This window comes from Anser brachyrhynchus (assembly GCF_964034855.1).
Source record: "Anser brachyrhynchus genome assembly, chromosome: 8".
NCBI classification, from domain to species: Eukaryota; Metazoa; Chordata; class Aves; order Anseriformes; family Anatidae; genus Anser; species Anser brachyrhynchus.
Genome location: NC_137702.1, coordinates 4226269 through 4253459, shown reverse-complemented (window position 1 = coordinate 4253459; position 27191 = coordinate 4226269). Strand labels below are relative to the sequence as shown.

Below are 27191 nucleotides of genomic sequence, written 5' to 3'. Positions count from 1 at the left end.
GTGTATTATCCACTTTTTTTTTTTTAAAGGCTTCGTTAGGAATATTTGATTTAGCCTACTGAAAACTCAGCAGTATGTGATTTGGCCATTTTTAAACATCATGGCTTCAGGACTCACTTGGGTGAGGAGGGAAAACATGATACGTCATCTCCAGGCACGTGAGATGTCTTCTCTGTATTCTCCAGGTTGTACAATTTTTATACCATTTGCATTGCAAGAGGCAAAGTAATAAAATAGTGTCAGAGTGCTTAATACATTTCATGGAAGGAGAAAGATACTCTGTAATCACAGCCAGTTCCAGTAAAGTATTCTTGGTGAGATTATAGTTGCTCTAATAACTACGAAAGACACTGGGGATTTATTTATTTATTTTTCCACAGGCCCTAAAAGCAAACTATGGTGATACTAACAATTTACCAGAAAGGCAGATGGCATTTCCTAGGGCTCTGATCAGAAGAAGTGGGTGCAGCTTTCTTTTGTCCCACCTTCACTTGTCTTCACTGCAGTTTACAGCACAGCTTTTAAAGGTAGTAGCCAGAAAGAACTCGAAGTGCTGCGCTGTAAGCTACAGCAGACCAGCAGCTGTTGTGCAAGCTCTTTGCTTCTTGTGGTGTGGATGGGAACCTTAAAAATTGGGTAGGGTAGCGAGCAGGAAATGGGAGCCATTACAGCTGTTCCAAGGAAGTGGTTCCACACGTGAGTCACAGCCCTGGTTTCTCCGTGCTGTGTGGGAGCGGCGTCCTGTCCCGGGAGGATATTGCCAGCTTCTGGGGCCGGGCAGGTCCAGCTGCTGCTGGGACCTGAAAAGAGAAAAGAGAAGGAGGCTCTGAGTCCCACCAGCATCACTTCTCCACGCTCTTCTTGCTACCTATTGTTTGGGCAGCTGGAGCAAGGGAGAATCAGGACTCAAAGCCCTCTTACGGTTGTATGCGGCGTGAGTTAAGTGATACGTTCTGCTGCTGTTAAGACCAGAGAGTGACAAGGAAAGCTGTCCTTTACTGCAGGGTCTGACCACATGCCACAAAGGCCTCGGTTATCCTGTGGAGAACAAAATCTACTACTGTGTGAGACAGCCCAGGTTGCCAAGTCTTGCCTTTTTTTTTTTTTCCTCCTGCCGTGAGTCACCCAGCTCTGGCAGAGGCTGGAGCCCGTCTCGCATCAGCACAGGAACCTCTTGCCCTCGCTCTTACTCCAGCCCATCCTAGAGGAAACCTGCTACGTAGGCTGCTGCTCCCTCTCTTGCTGCGTCGAAGAGCTGCCACACCTCAGTTTCTTCAGGCCTTCTTGTCAGGGCACCGCTGCCTTACTCATAACGGATACAGACACCGAAACCAAGCAGTCCCTCCTCTGCTCTCCAGGCTCTGTGCCTCCTGCAGGCTTTTTCAGTGCTGGAAGGTCTCTGTACTTTCACTTTGCCCTATCTACTTTAAAGCCTCCCACAGGAGCTGTTTCTGTTTCTTCTCAGGAAGAGAAGGCAGAGAAGATGAGACAGATGCTGGAGGTTGAGTGTTGTTATTGTTGATCCTTCCTAAGCCCACTCGTGAGATAAATCCCCAAACCACTGTTCATTAAAGTCTTGCCTGTTTCCTGCAACAGTGCTAGCAGTGGTCCTGTGCTGGCAGCAGCAGTTTGAAAGACTGAGTGTGCACAATGGGTGATGTGGAGGAAGGACAGAGCTTTGTCTCCCACTTCATTATCTTTCCACCGTTTAAGTGCATCTTCTTCCATCCCCGATGCGAAGGTGCACAGAGCTGTGCCACAGCTCACTCACCGGTGATCTGATGGTTTAGAGGTTTCTGTTGTGTGTAAATCGTGGCAGAGGGAAAACTAATACCTGAGTTCCCAAGGCTTTTGGTAACCTTGTGGCTCGCCAGAGATCCTCCATCCCGGCCCTTATTTCTTGCTGAGAACCTGTCCTGTCGTCTTACTCATGGAGCTAGAGGTGTGGCAGCAGCAACAATTTTGGGAACTTATGTCTTAGATATAAATTTGAATTAATTTTATGATATTAGGAAGCTGATGCAATGGAATTTCTGTATCATGAAATGTGTTTGCAGCAACAAAGGCTATCATTACATCTTAATGGCAATCCATGAAAGTGCTTGCAGTTTTGGGCAAAAGGTGGCACTTAGCCAGGGAGTGGAAGTCTCCAGAACTGACAGGAGTGACTAGGACATGTGGATGCACTTCATTTTTGTTTGCTCGTATGTCAAGATAACCAGGTGTGAGCTATTTCTATTAGCAGAGATGATTGTTCATGTTAAAGCAGTTTGTGGCCTGGACCGGCTTATTAGGCACAGTGCACGTGCAGGTTTGGGGCCATTTTTTGTTTGTTCCATCTGACTTGCATCCAGTGAGTTCAGTTTAGGTTGTTAAAAGACAGTTCAGGTATATCATGAAGGGGCTGTACAAAGATTTGTGGGAGAAGCAAAGGGGAAACCTCACACAGGAAGTCTCGGGCTGCATGGGAAAAGAAATGAATAGAGGTTCGTAGCATGGATAAAGAGCCAGTGTAATTCACAGAAAGCAAGCTGGTCTGAAAGAGCTGCACGTTCTGAAGAAAGTTCTTGCACCTGCCTGGATCCTGTATCCTTGTAGAAGACCTGATATAGCCCAGGGAATCTGCTAAAGCTCTGAGGAAGCTGAGATAAGGTAATCTGCACAGAGCTGATTTCTGTTTTTTTAAGAGAAGTTTTGTAAATATTTCTAAACTCACTGTTGGTCAGCTCTGCTGCATTTTCACCATCATACAACCCACCAGGATTAAACAGTGAACTGGGTGCTTCTCCAGGTGGGCTTCCAGGGAGGGATGCGTGCAAGTTACAAGCAACTCGTTGGGGTCAGCATAAGTCTCCTGGATGAAAAAATTGGACTCTAATTCTCAGAAAGGGGCACACTCGGTACACTACGTGTGTACTTAGAAAAGCCAGACTAGGGTGAGGCTTGGACTTTGCTCGCTCCACAGGGGCTCACCACACATTGTGCTATGTAGGTTCAGAAGTCAATTGCACACATGATCAGAAGCATGATCAGATGTGTTGTCTAGAGACTGTGGTCATCTTTGCTTTCACTAGCATCTCAAGAACAGTGCTTTCAGGTGATTATGAGGTTGGGGAAGAGAAATCAGGCACACATTCTTCACAGAAAACAAGAGAAAACAGGAACACATTCTTCAAAGAGACCTACCCTCCAGGTTCCCTAGTGCTCCAGCTGCATCCACCTGGCACCTCATGGGTGTTCCTCCCCCAGGTGCTTCCAGAGAGCTGGAAAGTATGGAAGGGAGCTCAGGGGGTGCGATATCTTTTGGAAGGTGGAAGAATACTTGCAAGAGTTGGATCTGTACAGATGGAACCGGTATCAGTTAGGGACATCAGATAATAGTTTCCACAGTCAAATCCAATTTTTATTTTTAAAAAGTGTGAAGAGTTTCTTCTCCTTTTGCGTAGTAACTGAAAACACTGGCTGTCCCTCAGTAACTGCCATTTTCTTAGGTACCTAATATTCTCTTGGAAGTTTGCCCTTCATGATAAAAGGGGGACACCTTTTAATTGCTATAAAATTAAACAGTCTTCCAAGAGTCGTGCTAGGGTTGCACAGCACGTTGAATGAAATTATATACCTGAAGACAAAACCCACCAATCTTATAAGTTATTTTGTATTTGTTATTTTGTATTTTTGATAAAAACAGAATAGTCTGTAAAGTCAAGAGGAAAAGTGTTACTGAGTCCTAGTTGTTATTTTTAATGTAACAGTACCCTGTTCCTGGGTGAGGAATATCCACGAGGTGACAGGTGGATGCAGATGGAGAACTAGGAAATTTGGAGGTTAGGTCAGGCCACTGATATCAGGAACTGAACAAGGGCTAAAGCTAGGATTCCTACTGAACCTTCGGTTAGATATTCAGGCTAATGAAGGAGAGGCTTAACCTTAAAGACGTCCTCTTCCTAATGGCTTCTTGTACTCCTGGGTGCCAAGGCTTGTGGTGTTGTGGGTACAGGTTTGCAACAGCAACCTTAATTAAAGTAGTGCGTACAGCTCAGCCATCTATCCCATACCACTGAAGCTATACAGTGCACCTGGGCTGAATTAGCATTTCTGATTAACCTCTGCTTTTTGCACAAATGTTTCAAGGTGTTAATCCTTATGTTAGTGTAATGAGCTGGAAAAGCTTTGGCTTGAAATCCAAGCAGCATCTCAAAAAACAACTGATGTTTTTGTCATTGTCTTGACTGGCAGACAGAGCCCAACTTGGTTTGATTATTTTGTGCTTAGACTGACAGCTTGTATGTTGTGTTTTATCTTTAGAAAGAACTTTTGCCGTCTCCAGTTATAAGCTTCAAAAATAGTACAGGTTTATAACTGAAGGGCTGGCAGATGTTTAGCTGTTGTGGATAAAAGCAAGGTTTAAGTACAGTTATTAATTTCACATGCTGATATCATGGAAAGCAGTGAATAAGTGCTGAAGACCGACGCATTATAGTTGGCTTTTAAGAATACTAGCACCCTAACAAATTGTTTATATCTCTGCTGCTTATTCTTTGTAACTCTTTGTAATGCTTCCAGTGACTACAATGACATACTTAGATAGAAGAGCTGATCTACTGAAGCCTTACCCTAGAAATGAACTCCACTAATCAACTGCTCATGACTACAACAGATGTTTCTGTTTTTCAGACAATTGGAACCTCATGTTCTACTATATTTTTTAGTTTTTTTTTGCCTTTCATACTAGCGGCAAATGTCCAATTACTCATGTGAGCTTCAAAAACTCGTCACATGATACCAGGAACAAATTGTTAAGTCAGTCAGCAAAGTTAAGGCTTGAAGTGGTGGTCCACCGAAGGCAGCCAGGTCTAAGAAACCGGAGGAGTGGTTTGTGGAACTACCATGCTGTGGTTTTGTTGTAAATGCCAGTACACTCTTTCAGCCTCTTGTATGAAATTTGGAAATGTCAGATGAACTCAGATCAAAACTATTTTTTCAAAGGCTGAATCATTTTAGGTGTGGAGATAAAGTTAAGTGATACTTCTGAGGATACGAGTATTATAGTCTTGAAACCACAAAAACGGGATGAGAATTGTTTATATGATGTTATGTAAGGACATATCTCCTGAAGCACATTAGAATTGGTGAATTTTCAGATGTACTGGAAATACAGATGTGAAGAATTTTCTTTTTATTTTGCTTAGTCTGTTGCATTTAAATTACCAGTCCACGTTTTTCTGTCCATAAGTGACTGGATCCTTGATCAATCAACGTCTTTGTGTGATTTGGGCAGAAGGAAAAATAATGTGGGTGGAAAGAATGATATATTGTCACCCCACAAAGATGCAGCATAGTCTGCTGTCAACAAAATCAGAACTACACAGAGGAAATGAGCCACCTGTTAAAGACTACAATGGAACCGTGAAAAATTGCAGGCAATAGAAACGCTTCTTTGAGATTATAGCAACTCATTTGCAAACCGTTTTTCTGTTAGCAGTGAGCACTTCACCATGAACTTTCCCCTACCCACAGCTACCCACACTGGATGGATCCAGGAGCCATTGCACAGCAGGGTTGAACAGGCAAGACCAGGAAGTTTATCAGTATTGACATTAGCCAAGCAGGATCCTGACCAAATGTGGGGTACCATAACCAGGACTTGTTCTTTCACCCCTTCCCGAAGTAAATATATCAACTTGCTGCTGTTGCTGGACCTGATTGTCGTGATAAACACGAGTACAAAGAGCACTGTGAGTTGCAGGCTGTTTCATTAAGCGAGTGGCATACAGGTGAGAATGAGAGTGAGGGGGACATTGAGTGCCTCTGGTGCCACTATCAGGTTACCAGGTGATTTCCCTCAGTGCCAAGATTTTTGTAGTAGAAACGTGTCCCATTGGTAAACAATTCCTGTAGGGGCCAATTAGATTGCTCTCAGAAGCACAGGTGTCAGCGTTTCAATTACAAAATTGAAGAGGTGAGATTTAATCAGTTAAGAATGGGGCCAATAATATGCACTGGGCATGTCTCTAGTTGGTTCCAAGCAGGTGATATGCTGTCTTCTTTGAACATCATATTCCTTTCTTTATTTGCAAGCCACATCTAACCTCCTGGTGCTGTTTGCACCTGTGTTTGTAGTGGATGGAACTTGAAGTTGGGTTGAAGTAACGCCTTTCTTTCTACTCATCTTTACATAGATTTCGTTTTGGATGCGGGGATAGGTCTGGAGTGCAGAAGGATTTCTGTCTGCATAAAGATGCTGTAATTTTTATTTTTATTTTTTGTGGCTGCGGATGAGATTTCTTCTTTGCTGCTTTCTCTCTGGGTAGAAGAGAAGGGAACTGAGAGGCCCATAAAAGGTGAAAACCAGAAAGGCAATAGATGTTCCTCATTAGAGCACGTGCACAGAGTGATCGGAGTGGGATGAGAGGAATCGTTAAGGGAAAGAATCCTCTAAGCCAAGGGGTGACAGGATTTCCAGAAGAGCTTGATTAGAAGTGCTGAAGTTGGCTGGCAAGCGGCAGGGAGTGAAGATAGAGTATTGATTTGGAACTTTGGCAAGTGCCTTTTGAAACTGTGAGGAGACGAGTACGGGAAAAGAAAGGGAAGGATTGATTAACAAAAGAATACAATATGGAGAAAATCAAGCCTGTTGATGGGAGAGAAGGAAGATAAAAGTAGGAAGAAAGACAAACTGGTCAAGATGTCTCTAACACTGATGGGAAAGAGCAGATGCAAGATCCCTTTCAAGCAGTACTGGAAGAGTACTGCTTGATGCGTGCCGCTGTCCCCTTGCTGAGCCTTCAACGAGGATCTGGCTGAAGCGTGGCTTTCCTGCTCTCTGGATGCTGGGTGCTGGCTTGACTGTACCTTTTTTCTTGCGTTGTCTTTTCTGATAGGTTTAGTCTCGTTTCTCCTCTCCAAGTTGGCAGTCGTGTAGTACACGTAAGAGGCTACCTTTGGAAGCAGTTGCTTCTCAGAGTAGCTGACCAGTGGGTGATAGAGGTGTTCTAGAGCCCCCTGAAGAAAACGCGAAGACTCCAGCTGGTGTCAGTAGTATTGGATCTGTCTATACCTGATTAAAAATCACTTTTCCTTTGGCTGTTTTCAATCTGTCTTTCTCTGGTGTGTCTAGGAGAGCTGCAGTATGAAAAGTGCAAACCAAAATGTATCTAAAGGAACATGTCAAGGGGTAATTAGCAGTGAACAGAGTTGAAATACAAGTCTTTTGGACAACATTTTCACACTGGTGGTCTTGTATCTTGAGAGTGGGATCAATGTTTTCCCTTCCAAAATATTTAGCGATGATAGCCTGTTATCGTGTTAATCCTACCTTTTAAAACAGGTAACCTGGGGTGTATAGAGAGAACAGAAGTCTGAATGGGCAGCAGGAATAATTTCAGCTGGTTCCCCAGACTCCAGATAGCTTGGTTTGAATAGTTCTCAGACAGACAGAGATGGGAGTGAAGATACACTGTCAGACTAGCAGAAGCATTTCCCCCTCCCTCGTATGGGGCAAGAGGAGTCAGTAAACCAAAGCCAGCTTGGTCTGTAACCCTAATTAGGGAGCTCCCGGGATGTTTGGAGGGGCATAAGAAAGCTCTGTTACCTTCTGCCCTGCTTCCAGGCTTGCAGCAAGGGAGATGCAGAGATTTGCCCTTCCAGGGAGGATTTCCAAAAGACTTCAGTGTGCTGTGTGATTCACTTGTAGTAGTCTCGTGTGTGCGGTGCGTGCATGTGTGTGTGTACGTACATCGCGGTCCCCTTGGGAGGGCAGTGGCAGCAGATCTGCCCTGTCAGTAGCCAGTCACAGCTGTGGCTGTGTGGGTTACCCAGCAGAGTTCAGTCCCTGGGGATTTTCAGCCTGCCACCCCTCGCCACCACGTCCATGCGCTCGCTCACATACGCACGGTGCCATCAGCGAGGAGTCATCTGCCGGCTGCACGCCCACAGAGCACATCAGGAAGGAAACGGCTGGTCTCTTAAAGTCAGGAGTATTTAAAAAAAAAAAAAAAAAAAAAAAAACTGCAAGGAGCAGGCAGCCTGTGTACCAATTCCTCCCGGACTGCCGGAATCCTTTGCCCTGTGATTCATGCTGAGCTGTCCGGTCCATCCGGCAGCAGCCGTGTCAGGCAGCCACCCACTTTTAACCGGGTGCCGGTGCTGCCGCTGCTGGCACCAGAGCCTGCAGCGTTTCAGGATTCTTGTGTTAGTCAGGGCACTGGCACTTCCTTTGGCATTTGTCAGTCTGCAGGAAGGCTTGTGTGCGAGCGAGGGCTTTTTTTTGTTGTTGTTGTTGTTATTATTTTGTTCATTTACACATTTGGAACCTGAAGGTTTGATTCAGACGTCTTCGTTGCTCTCCGCTTCCTGTAGGTTGAAGTCTGTTTTCTGATGATTAGCCAATACCGGCTGTTCTGGCAATGAAGATGTCTCAAATCAATCCTATCCTGTCTGGCTCTCAAATCAATCCTATCCTGTCTGGCTTTCCAGGAAGAGCTGCCCCTCCCCTCTCCCTCCACAACCCCTGTCATCCAAGATTGAAATTTATCAGAGCTGCTGTGAGCAGGAAATTAGCTTCTTTACAACTTGTTCTCCACTGCTTCTCATTCATTTTATTGTTTTAACATTTTCCAGAAAATAAGGCAGAAAACAAACCTGCTTCCTCTTTAGAAGAGTTGTGCTGTTAACCTGTGAAATGCTCATTTCCCTGGCAGGCTGCTTCTTATCTTTATAGCAGAATCACACGATTGAAATCAGTTAACGTTGAACTGAGATAAAGAATAAAACACTGGAAAACATTTAGTCATCCTTTAGCATCCTGAAGATAAGGATTTCTGCACATAGGCATCAAAGCAGTAATGAACACCGCGGGAGGGATTGGCTCAGGAAAAATGGAGTGAAGGGTGCTACCTACTGACTTAGGAATGTGCCTGTGAGAACTTACTTGCAGTTCTGGGGCTTCAACACCTACATCAAATTGACATGATTTTTCTGAAGAGCTGAGCACCTGCTACTTCCATCCATGGGAAACTCTCCTTAGAATTGCATTCAGGTAAACGGAAAGTGGTTTTAGCTTATTTTGACTTTAAACATCTGACTTTAAACATGTGTATATTTGTGTTTTCTATGTGTATTTCCAACAGCAGCATTGGAAGATTTTTTTGAGGTATGCAGAAGGAAGACACTCTTTTAATTAACATCAGACATTTTTGGTGCTATTCAGCATTAAAAATAAACCTCGGCCTTTGCCAGGAGTAAATTTGGCAATTGTGTGCTCCCTGCTGCAGGAAAACAATGTCTCTCTTCAGAGCTCAGAACCAAGCTTTGGCAACGAAATGAGGCCCAATGTCCATTGATCTCAATGGAAAACCTATTATTAGAAAAATCACTGTGACCACATCCTGCCATCATTTTGTGCTGAGAACCACCACTGAGGTCAGCAGGATTTTTGTGCAAATATTTATGGCAGGATATGGCCCACTTCAGGGCATTCTGAGGGTTGACAAACCTTCAGCTGAATTGTTCCTGCTTCTTGTTGATCCTATCAGTCCAGCAAAATCAGATCCGTGAACAATTCAAAATCCCACCATCTAAGCTGACGGTGAGTGAAACTGAGTAACTTATTTTGTGCGATTTGAATGCAAACATGAGGCAAGACTCTGGCACTGCACGGTGTCCTGACTGGGCATGCGGTGCTTTGGACACTCAATGGGTTGTATCCTTCTAACTTCTCAAGAAAGCAGCAAAGCGTAAATTGCTGCTGTGTCAGATAGGCCTGGGGCTTCGGTGAGTGAAAACTGTTGTTAATTGAGTAACTCAAGATTTTTGTTTTCAGCAAATGCTCTGCATATGTGACTAGTGCAGCCAATTTCCTGCTTGCCAAGTCAGTTCTATCAATGCTTATTGGAACCACAGACTCAGATAGGAGAGGGAACACACTCTCATTTATCCTTTTGATATGGGCAATAAGTGAATTCTTTTCAGCTTACTGTACATCCGTGTTTTCACTGGACAGCAGAAAACTGTGTCACTGACTCATTGTTTGATCTTGGGTAAATCATCCAGTCCAGTCTATCCCAGTACCCTCATGTACATAAACAATGTAATGACTCTCATCTGGCTTTACAAGCTGTTAGAATAACTTCGTTTTATATAGCTTTAGCTTTCCCTTAGTCTTCTCCAGAATGCTTTACTGGTGAACGAAGGAGGCTTGTTCCTGAGTCAAGCCAAAAGGTTTCTCGTCCCTGTCTGGGTGCTGAAACAATCAGTGAGCACAAGTTTTTATACTTTGCATAAGCAATACTATTTTAGCTAGAGTAAACGTTTCTGGAAGCTGTAGGGCCAGGCTGTAAGGTTACACAAATTTGGCACTACAGAAATCGCTCTGATAAAAAGACAACCCAGCACTTCCAGCAATAGCTATTGGAGTCCAACTGGGCATTTTCGAAGGGGAGAACATACCTGTGCTGTGAACTGAAGTTGCTTCTTCTGAACTCTGTCCAAAGATTGCCTGTGTAGGGTGAAGTAGACAAAGCAATGGATTGATGCTCACCTGAAAGAGGAGTTATGCTGTTGCCTGGTTCATATGAAGAATGTATTTTAGATTGTAGCCTAAAAATTATAAAACAAATTAAAAACTTAATCATTTCACTGTGCTTCAACAGCTATAAAGGAAAAAAAAAAAAGGCTGTAAAGTGACCTGTAGAGATAAATGAGACATTCCACTCTAGTAAGCCTTCAAGACATTTTCAGGTATAGACTATGCAAAATGATCAGCTGCATTTTGAGGCCCAGGACTTGCATTTGGTTTATGGCCTCCTCTTCCGATAGTCATATACTTAAAGAAAATTTTACTCTTAAAGCTGGGAAAGAAATGTCATGCTAATAAAAGAACTTTTGGTGGGAATGTATTAATTGCAAAGAAACTTGTCTCTTGTAAACTTTCTTCACTCCGAGATAAAACTTCTGGAGGGAAAAGACTGCAAGACGATTGCGATTATGATTTGAGCGTAATGGGGATGTGTGGCATTCCCAATAAGAGCACTTCTAAGGGATTTGAGAGGGAAATGTTTGCTGTATCTCATCTTAAATGTTTACTAACTTCTCTGTTTGGCTTTTGCGAAGAAAATTTCCATTTTTCAATTTCAGTATTATCCCAACACTAGAATAAAACTAAATGCTAAAACCTCAAAAAATATTGCAAAATAGAATTCCTGTTTTCCAGCCAGTTCTGGACCAGAACAACTACAGGCTTGTGGATGGTGCTGGAGAGAAAAGTTTCTCTTAAGCATTTAATGAAAAGTGTAATCCTGTTACTGCACCTTGGTCAGAGATGCCTGGCTGCCTGATGGAGCTCTCCGCGAAGCCACGTGCGTTCCAACACCGCACAGCACCCAGCGCGTAGGCACTGAGAGCACTGCTTTGCGGTTTGTGTGCTGAACCGGGACTCGGACTGGGTTCAGTTCTAGCTTGCTCAGAGATTTCTTTCTTAATCTTGGGCAATTCATTTAATCTTTCTGTGCTTTGGTTTCCTGTCCTTGAGAGTTTGCCTGCAAAACAGATTATTTTCAACTTAGAGTTCATGTTTTGAACTCTAAGTTTTTAGAGTTTTTAGTGTAAGTTTTAGAGTTTTTATTTTGTATATAAAAATTGAATCAAATCAAAATAATGAAGATGAGAGGTCCGTGTGCTGTGTTTGCAGCTAAAAAGATTTTTTTCTTTAAGGCTCTCCTGGAAAAACAGACACTACCTTTTGTCAAGCTCTTTAGACAAACAATCAAATAGTTTCTAGGCAGCTCTGGAGGTGTTGGGTCCAACAACCTTGTTTGCTGGGGTCCTTATCCTATGGGCAGCCCCACCTCAGAAGGCCCTGTATTCATATATGTTTTGGTCAGAGAATGAGATACTCGGACCTCAGGAGAGGCACAGACCTTATAACTGAAGTTTCGTACAAGACTGTAATAGAAAGACATTGAGAGAAGTCTTGACGTGGGTCTCCACCATTGCAGAGGCTGATAGTAGGAGTCTTCAAAATTCAGTAATTGACGCCCTTTGAATGAAAATGTGCAAGTTCAGTCTGTACAAAGAAGTCACATCACTGAAACAAAAGGGGATCTTTTAACTGTTTCCTTCTATTGTCTTGTCTTGCTGTCTGCTTTGCCACCGATGTTCTTTTTTTGTCGGAACGAACACCGTGGGTTTTGTTCCCGGGAATAATAATAGCGATAATAGAAAATTACTGCTTTGCAAATCATTTTGGAAAGTGCATATGGAAATCTTTAGGAGTGAAAATAGCTGCAGTGGATGATAGTAGGTACTAGTAACAAAAATGTTTGGCTTAAGGTATTAAAAAAAAGTCAGATGCTGAAATTTCATCTGGATAGATACAAGCATAGATTGAGTGCATGATCTCAGACGCTGGAAGGATGGAGGAGAGACTGAATACCCCGAAGTCCTGACCTGCCTTTGTGAAGTTCTCCTTACCACATGCACTAAGTGTTCCCTAATGCAAGTCAAACACTCTGAACGAGGAAAGAGAGAGAAATTAGTCTGAACAGGAAGCTTCAAATATTCTAACACTAATTGAGTTTAGATAATTAAGGGGGTTTAGAGCAGTAATTCAGAGGAGAATGGGAGGGGAGGACAGTTTAATTGAGATTGCCTGTCCATCTGGGAATTCTCCCCGCAGCCGTCTGTGGCACGTTCCCGTTGCCATCCGTTCTGACCCGCGGGAGCCGATGTAGTTCGCACCGACCTTATGAGTTAGTGACACTGCAGGCTTCCCTCGGCGCCGTGCTGTTCACGCTCTGCCTCCGGAGCAGGGCACGGGTGACAGTTTTCTGTGTTGTCCTTGGCTGGAGGAAGTGCCCTGCCCTGTCACGTCTGCCCTTTGGGGACCTCACGGTGGGCCTGGGGTCAGGCCAGGGGCTGGGAGGATGAGGAGCGGCGTTTGAATGCTGCTTTTTAGTTCAGCAGAGGCTGCTGGCAGGTCCTTGGAGCTAAGGCTTCGTCCCTGCCACCGCAAGGAAGCCAAAATGGGAATCAAATCCCAGACCTCTGCTGCTAGGAGCAGGCTGATGGTGACCATAAGCCTGGCTGGTTCAGTAGGTAGGAGGAGATGGTGGCCGAGCTGTACTGCTTTCCGCAGGAGAAGTTTTCCAGTAGCTTTGCACTATCTGCCTTTAGCAAACAGCTTTTTTAAAGGGTGCCGTCGTACATCCTGCACACCAGGAACAAATGCCTACACTAGCTGTGGCGAGGCTCCAGGGATCCCCTGCTGCTCTGCACATCCCTGTGGAGATGCAGCTGGCTGATGTCTCACAGACAAGCTGCCCTGCTACCTTTAGGGTGGCAGAGGGACACCCTGTGAGGTTCGGACACCGCGGGCAGGAATCAGATGAGTAAGGCTGCCCCGCAGTGCGCACGGCGGGATTGTAGTTGAGGACGGTGCCGAAGGGCTCGCAGCTGAGGCAGGCATTGGCATGGCTACCATCTGACAGCTTGGCCAAGCCCAGAGAGCTGCAAGAGTGGTGTTGACAACTGAATTTTGATTTAGTATTAAATAAATGAGAAATATGATGCTGGAGCTGTGTCCTGCTAGACCGGCCCTCTCTCTGGCTGTCCACCCTGCAGGCCAGGGGAGTGACTTCTGATTGTACGCCCGTAGACACCCCAGTGATTTACGTGGAGCACCATGCCAATGTCATTGAGATCAAAATGCTGTTAAAACTGCAGCAGATCACACTTCTTAATTTAGAAAGAATCTAGCAGGTATTGAGAGGAAGAACCTTGAAGCCTGTCGGAGCGCTGACAAATCGTGATGAACTCGCTGTGCTTTGTTTGTAAATACAAGCAACCCAATTTGCTGCTCTCTCACCCTAAGGACCTCTGAGAAAACAAGGAAGGCACCTGCAGGTGGCTCGTCTGGGGTTTTCTTCTGGTCTCCTTCAGCTCTTCTACGAGTGCCTCAGTGGAGGAGCTGCGGCGAAGCGCGAGGGGCCGGTTTCTGACAGACCGAGCCACTCGTGCCAGAAACCTGCTCGTCAAAAGCCAGGAAACAAACCCGAGGATGTTTTCACGTGGAGAGCTGGGCAAACGCTGCGTACTAACCTGCTATCATCAGGTGTTTTCCCAGTGATTGTCATCGTTACTATTCCTCTGGGGCTATTCGGATATGGGAAAGTGGAATAAATAATCAAAGAGGATGTTTCTGGCTGCTAATTTTCAGTCAGATTTGATATTGGTCCAAGATTTAACACTTCCTTTCTCTGCCAACCACATACTAAAAATAACATATTTTCAGGATATTGGAGACCTCTGGTAATCTGTGGTATTTGGCACTTGAATATTGCCTTTCATCTGGAGGTCTCAAGGCAGAAAGTTGGAGCCTCGCAGTGTCTGCTTGAAGTCGGGAGAATCTGAGACATTTTTGATGTTTGATGTGTAAGCGAACAGGAGGCAAAAAGCTCAGAATGGCTGGGAAGGTCTGCATTTCCTTGCTGAGTGGCATCTATTTAAAAAAAGAAAAGGCAGTTTTACCTCGGCGGCACAGTGAATCCTTCGCGGGGCCAGGGGAGATGCAGGCGGTGCGTGCAGCAGGGATGCACCAGCAGGGAGGACAGTTCACCCAGCAGAAAGTTGCAGGTTGGGAAGAAGCTAATTCATACTTTGTTAGTTTCATTTTCTAGTTAAGCAAGGCTTTAAACTGGCTTCCAGTAATCAGGTTTTTAACTAACACTTTCTGGCAAAAGGAATGCTTTTTGACAGAAGTTTTTTGTTTGTTTGTTTTTCTCTTTTCCTTCTCTGTACTTTATTTTTCTCTTTTTTTTTCCTAGTCATTGGTAAGTCAGAGATGGTGAAAGAAACTTTAAAAAAAAAAAAAGAAAAAAAGGCATTGTTGGGCTGGAAGAAAAGCCAAAGATGGTTCTGTTTGTGTAGATTTCTTGTAATGTCACCAGGAGTGAGGAGTGTTCCCTGCTCTGCCCTGAGCACTGCAGCGCGATGTATCAGACGGGTCTTCTAAGGCCTTGGGAAAGCAGCTGCTTTTCCTCTGTTGGGAAAACAACACATAGGTGGTGGGATTCAGCCAAAGGCTGCGAGTCCAGTGAGGGAGCGCTAATAGAGACTGATCTAAAAGACGGGCTGAGAATGAGACAGGAGTTCCCCAAGGAAACTGGATTTATTTGGATTTCCTCTGAGCAGTCGAGAGCTTTTCTCCCAGGACTCGGAGTAGCAGCAGAGCCTCTTCCCTCCTGAGTTGAAGGAGCGTTAATGATTCCTTGTGTTTAATAGTTTTGATTGCTCTGCTCATTTTGATAATTTGCTTAAGTCTCTCGAAGCAACAGTAATTTAATCAAACTGGCAGCACTAGTCGCTTGCCTGGAAAACAGCAAGCCCGTTTGTCCCGCAGCAGTGGTGCACGCAGCTGGCCCTCCTGGCCCCGAGCAGTTGTGAGAGCAGAGCGGGCTCTGCGGGGAATTACTGCCATTACTGTCCCCAGCATGTCACACGTCCGGGGATTTTCATTTTGTGCCACCTCTCACAAAAACTGGGGGCACAGGCCGATAGCCACAGCGCTCAGAGCCCACGGAAAATAACCTGCAGCCTGTTAATAAGCAGGGACCAAAACATGCTGTTATTTCATTATTTTTGAGTTGATACAAGATACGGTCCACCACCTGGCAACCTGGCCAGGCATGCACATGTCCTCCTGCCACTGGTCCACGTTACTTGTTTCCCTTGCAGGCACTCGTAGCTCCAAGTGCCAAAGGCTGCTCTGAGTAATTGATGCTGTTTATATTTGTCATTACAACAAATTTTACGTCTCTTGTGTCCATTTAGCCTTCCCAATCCACCTGGACCCTCTCAATAAACTACTCCTCATGGCCTATCTGGCCGACTCTGAGAACAAATTGTTTTTTATTCCTAAAAGGCTTTCTCCCATTTGGATACTCCGAGGCTGTTTGCCTTGTGGCTCAGCTCTGGCGGCCGTCCCTGCCAGCACTGCACGTGTTGCTCTGGGTGCTCTGAATCATCGAATTTTGCTGGATCTTAGAGCCTTGACCCTGTATGAAGCCATTCCTGTAGTGGGAGGTGGATCAGGCTTTGGATTCCCGCAGGCACTGGGCGCTTTCCATTGCAGGGAAGGAAGGATCCTTACTTTTTGGTACTCCTCATGTGGTGGCACAGAGATGACTGCGAGAGCCTCCCTCCCGTGCGTGAGCACTGCATTGTTTATTTGGCGTAAAGAATGAAGTCACCTGCCTGATGAGAGATTTAAATGTTAGGGAAATGGCAAAACTGCCCACAGCTATTTGGTCTGCCAAATCTCGGGGAAGTTGTCTTTTCCACCCTGATTGGGGGAGCTCCTTTTGTGTTTCAGCCACTACACTATGTTGTCTATCTGACTGGGCACTGAAGCCATTTCTAAGCTTCTGCTTGCCTCATCTGGCCCCATCTGGACAGATGTGAAGGAACACGGATAATAGGATGCCCCCCCCCCCCCATTGACAGTAAGGTACAAGTACCGGGTCTCATCGGATATATTTCATGCCTGACTGTTGCATCATGCTTAGTGACCTTCAAACTCTTGATTGTGTGGAGACTGTGGGGACCTTTTGATTTACAGCGCTTCTATTTAAGTGGTTGTACACCTTGGCAAGGGCCAAATTACTATTTCAGTTCAAGTCTGTGGGTGATGAGTGAAGAGACACATTTTGCACTCCTGTCACACTGCTGAGAGATTTATTTATTTTTGAATGTTACAGATTTCATTTGAAGTTAAAAAAAAAAAGAAGAGAGAATTCATTGCCTAAAGAAGAAAATGCCTTGATGAAACATTTCTTTGTCTCTTGCTTTACTTCTCATTCCTCAGGAGTTGCTTCTTGAAGGAATCTCCGTTCCAGCTCTTTCTCCAACTTTGATTGTTCTGGGCCTTTGTCTCCACGTTAGTCACTTCTGGCTCTTGCTGGGTTTCTCCCAGTACCCTTCTCTTCATCTCCACTTAAAAAAAAAAAATCTTTGCTTTGCATCTTCACTCTCTCTTCTCCCTTGGCAGGAGACAAAAGGGAGACACTGCTTGTGGAAAAGTAACCACTTTTAAACCTGTGAATGCAGAGGGAGGCTGAGAGAATCAAATGAACTCTAGATCTGGAGATGCCGGTGTAGAGATGGAGAGATAGTAGATGTTTTGGGGACTCCTGCATTGCTCCTGGGCTAGAGAAAGAGAAGTGAAAGACAAGGCAGCTGTTGGGGAGCAGAATTCATTCCCAGCCTCGCTGTCTGCACTCTCTGGCCTTCTCGGACGACGAGCAAGCAGGTGCCTGTCGGTTGAATTGCAGTGAGGATTGCACAAGAACTGTAGGCTGGTGGAAAGACTCCAGGGAGCCAGCTTCAGCCTACGGACAGTAGGTTTGACTCCCTTAGTCTAGACACTCTCACAGGGATTACGTCAGCAATAATTTGTCAGTCTCTATTTATTTTCCAGTGGCATGGTTAGTATTTACTAGGGCTGAGATTCTCCATATACTCTTCCGTACCCTGTCACACGCGGTTTGCTTATAGCAGAGTGGCTACCTGGGCCACAATTTCCCTGCTTTTTTATAGTATTAGTGATACTAATCCTTAGAGGAAGCAAAGGCGTGTAACATACCTAAATATCCAAAACCCTTTGAGAAGCAAGGGGAACATCTTTCCCATGTTTTGAGAATTTCCACTTCCACCTGATGACCCTAGAGCCTCAGATGCTCTAATAAGAATTGTACGTAGTCAGAGACATGCATCAGGTTTGGAAATAAAGGTGTGAGTATACCTTGTTGTCACATTAGGAATAAATCCTTCAGTCTCAAAACCACTGATGATTTGAGTGTCATAATTCCCTTTTTTTTACACAATAAACCTCTCACTTTCAGATACAGTACCTTGAGCAAAATTACACACAGTTGCTGGGGACTGTAAATGCAACCCAACTTTAAACCTTAATTTAGGTGCCTAACAAAAGAGGGCACTGTCTCTGGGTTCCCTGTGTAGTAAATGAAGAGATGACTCTGAGCTGCCTTTTGCAGAAACTTTTCAAGTAAACTTCTATTTTGAATCAGTCTCTGGAAGTTTTCCTCTTCCTATGGACTGGAGAGGAGGTCTGAATTAGGTAGAATAAAGTTTTAAAGTAAAGCCTTGTGAATAATCCCCTTTTTACTTCCTCCTTTCTTTTTTGCAGTTAGGATAAAAAGTTCAAGTGCTGACATTTTGCACCCCAATTTCTAGACTCCGTTGCCATCCAGTGACATTGTGTCAAGTCTCCATAATGCAGAGAGAGGGTGATTGAACAATTGCATTTGTCGGGTCTGATATGGAGTAAGTCTACAATACAGACTTCTTAGAGTGTGTTTGGTACAGCGCTTGGCTTTATAGTATGTAGCAGGATAATACAAGTTTTGCAAGACTTGTCTTTAATGATTTGGATCCACTCCCAGGTACCGAAAGGGCATTAAACTCTGCAACCGGCTGGTTTTGGGGAGAGGGGGAGAAGGGAAACCCTTGGAAAAATAAGTCTTCAACTCAGAATGAAAATCAAGGGACTTTCTCAAGCTCCGAGGATCGATGTTGTTTTATTATTAAACCACTGGGCTGTTGTTCCCATGGAAACAAAGAAACAAATATTTGGAGCTGTGTAACACCTTCCACCAAAATTCCAGTTAAGAATGTTTTGGAAAGTGTTTCTGTCAATGTGAGCCCTCCTGTTCTCTGAATGAAAGCTTTGTGCAGCCTTCCTGGACTCCCGCACGGGCCACAAGGTGAAACTCTGCGCTCAACTTCACGAGCATTACTTGTCATTGCAATTCTTTAAAAGGAATTAATTGCATCGGGAGGTCTTTGCCCGGTACAAATGATAAGTGTGAGGCTCCGGGAATAACCCAAGTGAAATGTGTGACAGCGGTGGCATTTGATCGTTTGCTGTTGGTTTGGGTTCTTTTTTTTCCCCCTTAATCCATCATTTTCTACAGAGCTACCCTAGCAAACATGCCGAATGATTTCACCTTGAACCCAGCGTGATCCGTTCAGAGATGGAAGGAAAAAAAAGGATGAAATACAACTGAAATTTTGGCCAAAAATCATATTTACTTTACTAAGATAATATGATCCATCTATTCATTAGCAGTGGGAAGAAATCTTTCCATGCTGCCAGATATCTTTTACCTGAGGCACCCCATCTGTTTATATTTGCAGTTTGGGGTGAGGGGAGGAAATCTGATCAAATTTAGCAGGTGCTCCTTTTTTTTTTTTTTTAATTAAAATGGTGCTGTTGTCTTCTCTTTGTCTGCATACTTGCTTTCACCTGCAGGTCAACCATCACATTTTAACAATTTAACCACCAGAAAGTTGCCTTGTTACCTTGTTATCTAAACACGGAGTTTTGTCCAAACAAGAAGTAATAAAATACATAGACTCTGGTTTTCTGTGTTGGATTTTTTAGCGAATATAAGGTCAAAACTGTAATTAAATATCTCACCACTGGGAAAAGCATCATACTTCTCATTTCCAGTGTGGAAAAAAGTCGGCGATGTCTCATTAAGTGCAAGCCCATTTTGCAACCTTTCCCTTGCTGGAAGCAGTAATCATCCTTTTCTCGTCTACCCACCTACCTATTTTCACACAGTTGATAGACATTTAATATCTTAGAAATCTCTTCTGCTTTGTTAAATATCTTTGAAATCTGCTAGTTGGTTCAAAAGTTATTAAGGATGGGTGGGGAAATGTACACATTTACATAATGCTTTTGCACATTAGGCTAAAATATAAGTTTCTGATGTGTGAGGAGACATCGCGATGAATTTGGTTCTGTATAAAATTGTGCTTCTCTTATGAACTCGTTCACTATTCTGCATTTACTCTGTGCAATACCGCTCGTATGAGGATGCTGAAGCCCTCCAAATGTGCAGTAAAACAAATGCAATTGTCTAAAACTTTCTAAATTCAAATGGATTTTTTGCTCGTATTCCCCACCCTAATGAACGTTGACATTATTTGTCCAGAAACTGCTCAAAGTTGGAAGATTTAAATTGTAACCAGCTCTAAAAATCACCCTTTTCAAATTACAAGCCGGCAAAAGTATACCAGCATGGGGAACCTTCCTTCGCTGTAGGGTGAATGAACTGTTGGGATGCCTTTGATGGACCACACACTATAATACCTCTCAGCATTATCAAATAATAACTCAGAAACCCTTAAGCCATATGCTATTTGAACTGAAGTCAGAGGGCATATTCGGCATGTGGTTTGTGGTCCCTGGAACATATCGTGACGGGTGGAATATACTTAAATGAGAGGCTAGGAGGTAGTGCTTTTTATTTGTAAAATCCTGCTTAAGATAATTAAAGTAGTGTAGAGCAGAAGGAAGTCTTTTGCCTAGGCTAGTGGTTATCTGCGTATCATGGCCTAGCATGTCTCCTGTCTCGTAGGAGTATGTAATTCAAGAAGTGTCCCTATGAAAGGGAGAAGTAGCTTTTGTTCTCAAAACCCGGCGTTGTCGTGATTGAGGCCACATGTGCCTTTATGGTCCCTAATCAGTTAGAGGCTGATTCCTATTTAGTTCCTTTCAACCACTATTATTCCAGCTTTATGCTATTGTAAATTTGCTTGTTCTCCTCAAGTTATACTGGAGTGACTCTGTGGTGTGTCAGGCTTTAGGTACAGAGATACCGATAGTCTTCCTAATGTACTTTTGCTGGCTCGAGCTTATATTTTTCTACAGAATGATTCACAGTAACTGTGCCCCAGGCGCTGGCCTGAACTAGAAGGTTACGCAGCAAAGCTACGTTACTTCAAAATATCAATTCTGGCTTTAAAGAGATGCATGAAAAGGGAGGGGTTCTTGTGCTGGAAATAGTCTATGTGTTTTGAATGCCTTGCAGTATGGTGAAGGATAACCCGTCGTCTTTGAGAGACATTGTGAAAGCTCACGTCTTCTCCTAAGCGAAGATCCTGCTGCAATTGCAAAGTTACCGGTTGTGAATGTTAGAGGAGGCTCGCTCAATTGATGAAGATGTCTGTGCATTTATACTTTACAATTATAGCTTATCTTTCAGAGCTGTAATTTTGCTAGAAAATGCAGTTGTTATTTCTCCCCCTTAGTTTCAGCTTAATTTGTCTGATAATTGATAATAGTTTCTCTGTTCTGAATGCACCGCTGTTTTTATCAAACACTAATAAAATAATGGATTTATAGTATTAAAAACCAGCAAATCTGATAATGAGAGTACTTACCCAGGCTGTAGGAAAGCGGAGTTCTGGTCCCTTTTCTCCAGAGGGAGTTGAACCCCCCTATCTCCAGCTTCCAGGAATGGTCTTAATCACTACATTTTAGGATCAGGTTTTCATTTTGAAGAGAGAACATTATGTTTTCTGGATCACTCACTGGAACTGGTCTCTTGCCCTCGAGGTGTGTGTCAAGTCCACAGGGCCGCTGATTTATAGGTCATTCTCGCTGGCTGGCTTGATGCTTGTTGAGGTTCTTCAAACAAGGGAGGGGACCTACAACCAGAAAGGGTTTATTGGGGCTCTAGCCCAGAATATTCTGTACTGCCCGGTTGGGAAACTGGTCCAGATGTACTTTCTGGGTATATTTTGATTCAGGGGCAAGGAGCCAACGTGTCAGTTGTTTGCTCCACTGAGTTTAAAGGATGGATTTGTCTGCCAAGCAGTTTTTCCCCAAGTTTTCATAGTACTAACATGAACGAAAATAATGCACTCTACAATTGCTGTTATTAAACCCAGCATGACTGTATTTCAGCCAATGCATTTGTGTTTAAACCAATGAACTAATGATGAAATCCACAACTTCTAATTGCAAGCAGTACATGGTGTTATAAACACGATGCAGATGGCCTTGCTACCCTGCTAACTTCCAATTCAAAAAAAACAACAACAAAAAATTCGTTGGTCACTTAACCCTGTGTGTGTAAGTCTCAGCCTGACATCATTAGTGTGTATTTGTTGACTGGAGGAAGGTGCTAGAATTTCTCCTTTTGCACTCTTACTCTTCCCCCTGTTAATGTGTTCATTTGGAATTTGATGTTGGCTACAGAATTCACAGAACTTAAACGTGTAATTTTAAGGAAAAAACAGAGTTGCTATGGAGTAGTAAAAATGATTATTCCTTCTCTTGCCTAAGTTACTCACTTAGCAACAGCCCTAAACTATCTGCTGGGCCTGGATTGACGCTTCCATCTCGTTGCTTCCCTGTTAAAGGACATGCAAATATCTTTTTTCTTTCAAGGATGCTAGTAGGATCTTCGTTGTTTGGTTTTGTTGAAGACAGAATTTGTCCCAGCTAATATTTTCCTGGTCTGATCCAGCTGATCAGTAAGTACATGCCTAACTATAGGAACTTGAGTGGTATCACCAACTGTGGTATGATTCTTCCTGTACTTAGAGTTAAAAGATTCTGAATATTTGGGTGGGTTGGGACTGTTTTGAGATGGTTCGTGCTTTAATGTGATTTTTTGGTTGGACAAGTCCTCGCCTATCGTGCATCTTATTCCAAATATAGTTCAGTGGTACTGCTTTTTTTTTTTTTTTTTTTTTTTCCTTTTCCCAAATCAGAGATGTGGGAAAAGAGAAAGTAAGCAGTGGCATGTAGGAGGAGAAATGATGTTCCAAGGGAGCACGGCAGATCTGAGATGCTGGCCACCTACACAGGGGTCAAAACCACTGTAGGAGTGCAAGCAAGAAGATACAACATTAGCTATAATTATGGTAGTGAAATATCTCCTCATAAAATGTAAGTGCTTTCAGACCTTGAAAGTCTGTTGCAGTTCTTTATTTATGCAGCATCTGAAACGGCAGAGCCCTGATCTCTGAGTGGGACTTCTATGTGCTGCTGTGATATAAAAAGTGTAAAATACTGAGAAAAAAAAGCAGCTACTGGGACAAAACATGAGATTCTATGTATTAATGACATTGCAAGACACAGGAGTCTAAGAACATGTTTGACAATCTGTCATTGTAACCACTGAAACCTTACAGGTCCAATTCAAACCTCATAAAGAGTAATTCAGTGATGTTTGCATATGTAAAATAAAATGCTTCATAGCTCAGCTTTATGAGCGTGTGTGGACTCTAAGAATTCTGAAAACTTTCGTGTATTTTTATGAATGTCATGAACTCAAAATTATTTAGCAAATTTTGCCACGTTTTTTTTCTCCGCAAGCTTTCACCATTGCTTACAACCCAAACCACAAATAAAGCATTAAAATTATTGATGTGAGCTAAGCAGGAGAGCTATTGCCAAAAATAGCAGTATTCACTCAGGCTCATTCTATGTAGCTCTGGAAAAATTATTCCCAAGCTACAGCAAAGATCACATTTTTTCCTTTCTTCACTAATAGCAAAAATATTACCTTTCAAGTGGTCTGTTATTCCTGCAGCTGGGGGATAAGCAGGTTGGATGAAGTTTAAGGTAGCTAAATGAGCAAGGCTTGCCGATCCAGCCTCCTGCTAATACGGTGAATGATTTATGAAGCTTTTCTCTCCTGGTGCCTTCCCAACCCCTATTTTTGCCTTCAGGATGACGGCAAATTGAGGCAAACGGGAAATTGAAACCCCGTATTTGATCTAACTGAGCTCCAGGAGCATTGCTCTTTGTTCTTTCCAATTTAATGAAGCGCATGGGAGCAGTTTGAGTACACGGCTGCGCTCTCAGGGAGCACGTTCAGAATTGATGCTCACGCTTCTACCTTGCCACGACCAAAAAAAACCTGTCAAACGTCAGAAAAAACACGGAAACTGATTGTTGAGAAGAGTACAGATGGACACGTGCGAGACTTCTCTTGTGTAGTGTGTCAGCATCCTCTCAGCCAGGTTCGGCCTGCTTTGCGGTGGTGGAAGGCCGCAGTAGCACCAGGAGGCCCCAACTTCCATGGGGCTCCCCCGTACACACGACATACAACGTACGTTGGCGCTGGGGTCTCAGTGGTGGAGCCGTGGGGCAGAGGAGCACGAGCAGCCAGCCTTTGTGAGTGAAGCATCTCCCACACGGGACCGGACCTGCTTCTCCTTCCAGGGAGCTCAGCACCTTGCTGACAGGTCCCTTACTAGTTTGTGACAGGCCCTCGTCGGGTGTCTGCATGGGGGAGCTGAGCCTGCACTTGGCACGCCGTCTTTCAAGCCTCCAGAAGCGAAGGAGCTGTTTTATGGGGCTCAAACTGCGGTCCTGGGAATTGTAGTGAGTTGTGCGTGGTCCCAGGGTGCCGCTGCCAGAGGTGGAAAAGGCCCACCAGTGCTGTCGTGGGGGGGACAGGAGACTTGGAAAGGCAAGAGTTTATAGAGAAATACGCAGTCCAGCAAAGTGCTGACAAAGAAGGTGAGACGTTTAAAGGAGTGTTTTCTAAAAAGAAATTGATGATCCCAAGGTATCTTACATTGTTGGAGGGAATGAGAGGCAAAGAATTGATGTTGTCCATTGCGATAAATTCCATTTGATAGAAGCAACCTTGATTGCTAAGAAAATGCACTTTGGTACCTCCTCTGATCAGTGAGAGTTAGCTTTTGTGCTAAGCAGTGCTGCTTTCTGCCCTGAGAGTAACCACGGCACAAAGAGTCAGATCATTTGTTAGCTGATGCTTCGAGTGATTTAGAAAATAATTTTGGGAGCTAGGTTCTCTTACCACCAATGCCAAGGTTTGTTTTTTTGGCAGATGTGTAACTACCTCGCTGTCTGTAGTAGGATAAGTACAATCATTTCTCATTTCCCCTGGATGGTTTGAAAGGGTAAGTTTATTTGAGTAAGAATACAGGTTTTTGAGATCTTAGAATTGGCTGTATCAATACAAGGAATGACCATTGGCAGTTTTAAATCCATCCTTGAGTCTATGCTTCAGGTATAAGATGATGGTGAGAAAAAGAATATCCATGTAAGGCTGCTTATCCTGTTGATGAGCTATTATGGGAGGTGCGATAGCAGGGAAAAGGGACGAGTGTTGCACGACGTTGTGGCAGTGACCCTGGAGCCCATTCTGCCCCTCGTGAAGTCACCTAGCCTTTTGAGGCTGACTTCAGAAAGCCCCGTGTGCGCTCAAGCTGTGGACAAATACACGATGAACAGGAACTCAGTGAGCACTGCACATGAGATCTGATGTAGAGAGATGGAGGTCGTTTTGACACTTGCTGTGTGTAAAAGGTTTTACCTCAGGGAAGAATAGCAGCAGGAGGGCAGGTAAAGCATGGAGGGTCTGATGGATGCGCGGTGAGAGCAAAAGGAAAGGATGCAGCTTTGGGGCTGGGGGGCAGAAAGCTTAGTAAGCCGAGAGACCAGTGGCAATAAGGATAGGCCCTACAGAAAAAGTAGGACCCTGGGAGGGATGTGTGCTTCCAAGCCCCGCTGCTAAATAATATGGAAAGAAACACATGCACATCATTGTTGTAGGAGTGTTTCTCATTAGATCAAAAGGACAACATCACAGCAATCTGTTGCTTCTGTAGAAAACACAGCATCCAAGAGGAGGAGGAGACACATGTGGGCAGCAAGAAAGCTCTTGAAAAACAACTGAGGAGACAGCATGGAAGAAACAGCTTAAGGGGTGGGGTCGGAGCAGTCCCAGCGCAGCCAGAGAGGAATGAGAAGGCAGATGAGTGGGTGAGGACAGACACCCTAGTGAATGTTGATTGTGGCACAGCCTCCATCTGTCCTTCCTTGGTGCACCCACTCCTAGTGCTAGGAATAAGCTGTGATACCATGGAATCGGATTGCTGTTTGTCATGGCAAAACTGCTGCTGAGAAACACAATCTTTGTTTCCTAGTGAATGGTAAAGAAACAATAATGCATGGGGCTTGCAGGACTGAGTTTATCCTTCTTTGTAGCAGCGCTTTGTTCCTCTGCAGACTGTTTTGCCTGTGCCATCACGGACTGGAGACCCCATGTGCTGCATGCATGGCTGACTTACCCTTCTTAAGGGACTCAGACACCAAACATCCTCCATATTAAATGATAACCACAGGAGTTGATGCTAATATAGAGTTATGTCCAAGGATTTAATAACTTTCACCCTTGACAATCTGGTAGAGTTTCAGCAATTATCAGCTTCCTGTAGTGAAGATGCTCCTCGAGGACTATGGAGTAAAATAAATCCAGAGCTTGTTAAATTATGTATTACAGATCAGGCATTGATCTTAAAACGTAAATAACTTTCAGAAGGTAGGTTAACTTCAGTCTTGTTTAATTCTTGATACCTCCATCAGAAAGACTAGTCTGTGCAACCACACGTGGAAGTATATCTTCCCGTGTAGAAACTGCACAGGAATATCAGATGAAAAAAAGTGTTGTTGTGGTTTTTTTTCCCCTTTTTTATTTTTCTTTCAGATAGTTCGTAGGGAGAGGGCAGAGTTGTTCAGAATCAGCTGTGCTGTGCTGCCTTAGTTACAGAGCAAGTCTCAAATGTCTGCAATACTAGCACATTACGAAAAGCAGACAGAAAAGTCAGACCAACTTCCAGACCCCAGGTTTGCTGTTAGATTAGTTCTCTCTTGACTTGTATACTTGACACTTTCCTTATGACTGCCCTGGTACTGAGGATGGCTCTACAACTCCAGATGTCTGAATTTTGTGCTGCTCCTGTTTCCGAGAACAAACCTGCTTAAAAACCTCATGAGCAGTTGCACAGAGGCACAGTGAAATGTCAGAAGAGAGTACAGAAACTTATTTTTATTTTGGTGCTTAATTTCCTTTGCCATCACCCCCTGTAAGAATGTGACTGACTGGTCTGCATGGGGTGCTGCCACGGTCTGAACCTCACTTTCCTGGGGTCCACAGCAGAGCCAGGAGAGGTCACCAGCAAAGGTGGGCTGTGTGCCCTCCCTGGGGCAGCCGTGTGTGAACCTGTGGGGTTGGTTTAGGCATATTTAAGGTGAGAAAAAAGAACCCCAGAGGGAAAAAAAAAGTAAGTAGATCTTTATGTGTGTTTTCTTTTAGGAGCAAACACCTGTCTGGGGTAACACTTCATTGCAGGCATTCATGAGAAGCAGGAAAGCTGCCCTATTTACTTCGACTTCATTAGTGGCAGACCAGCTTCTCAAATGAGCACAAAGTTTCTTTTTTTTGCCAGCTCCAAACAGATAAAATTACTACTTGGTAAATTCCACATAACCTTTAAGGCTTTCAATCACAGCAGTAAATGCTACTGTGCCCCAGCTCCTGCCTTTACTAAATTGTATT

General features: G+C 44.0%; 1 protein-coding gene and 1 long non-coding RNA gene across 10 annotated transcripts in view; one reads left to right on the top strand and one right to left on the bottom strand.

Annotated features, from left to right (window-relative positions):
- FGGY (FGGY carbohydrate kinase domain containing) overlaps positions 1 to 27191 on the top strand; it is a 305771-nt gene that overhangs the window by 39790 nt on the left and 238790 nt on the right. The window lies entirely within an intron of this gene.
- On the bottom strand, positions 382 to 23231 carry LOC308199107. Its single transcript, XR_013954393.1, has 3 exons — positions 21247 to 23231; positions 10447 to 14494; positions 382 to 3337 (listed from the first exon to the last, which is right to left on the bottom strand). It is a non-coding gene; the product is annotated as an uncharacterized lncRNA (long non-coding RNA).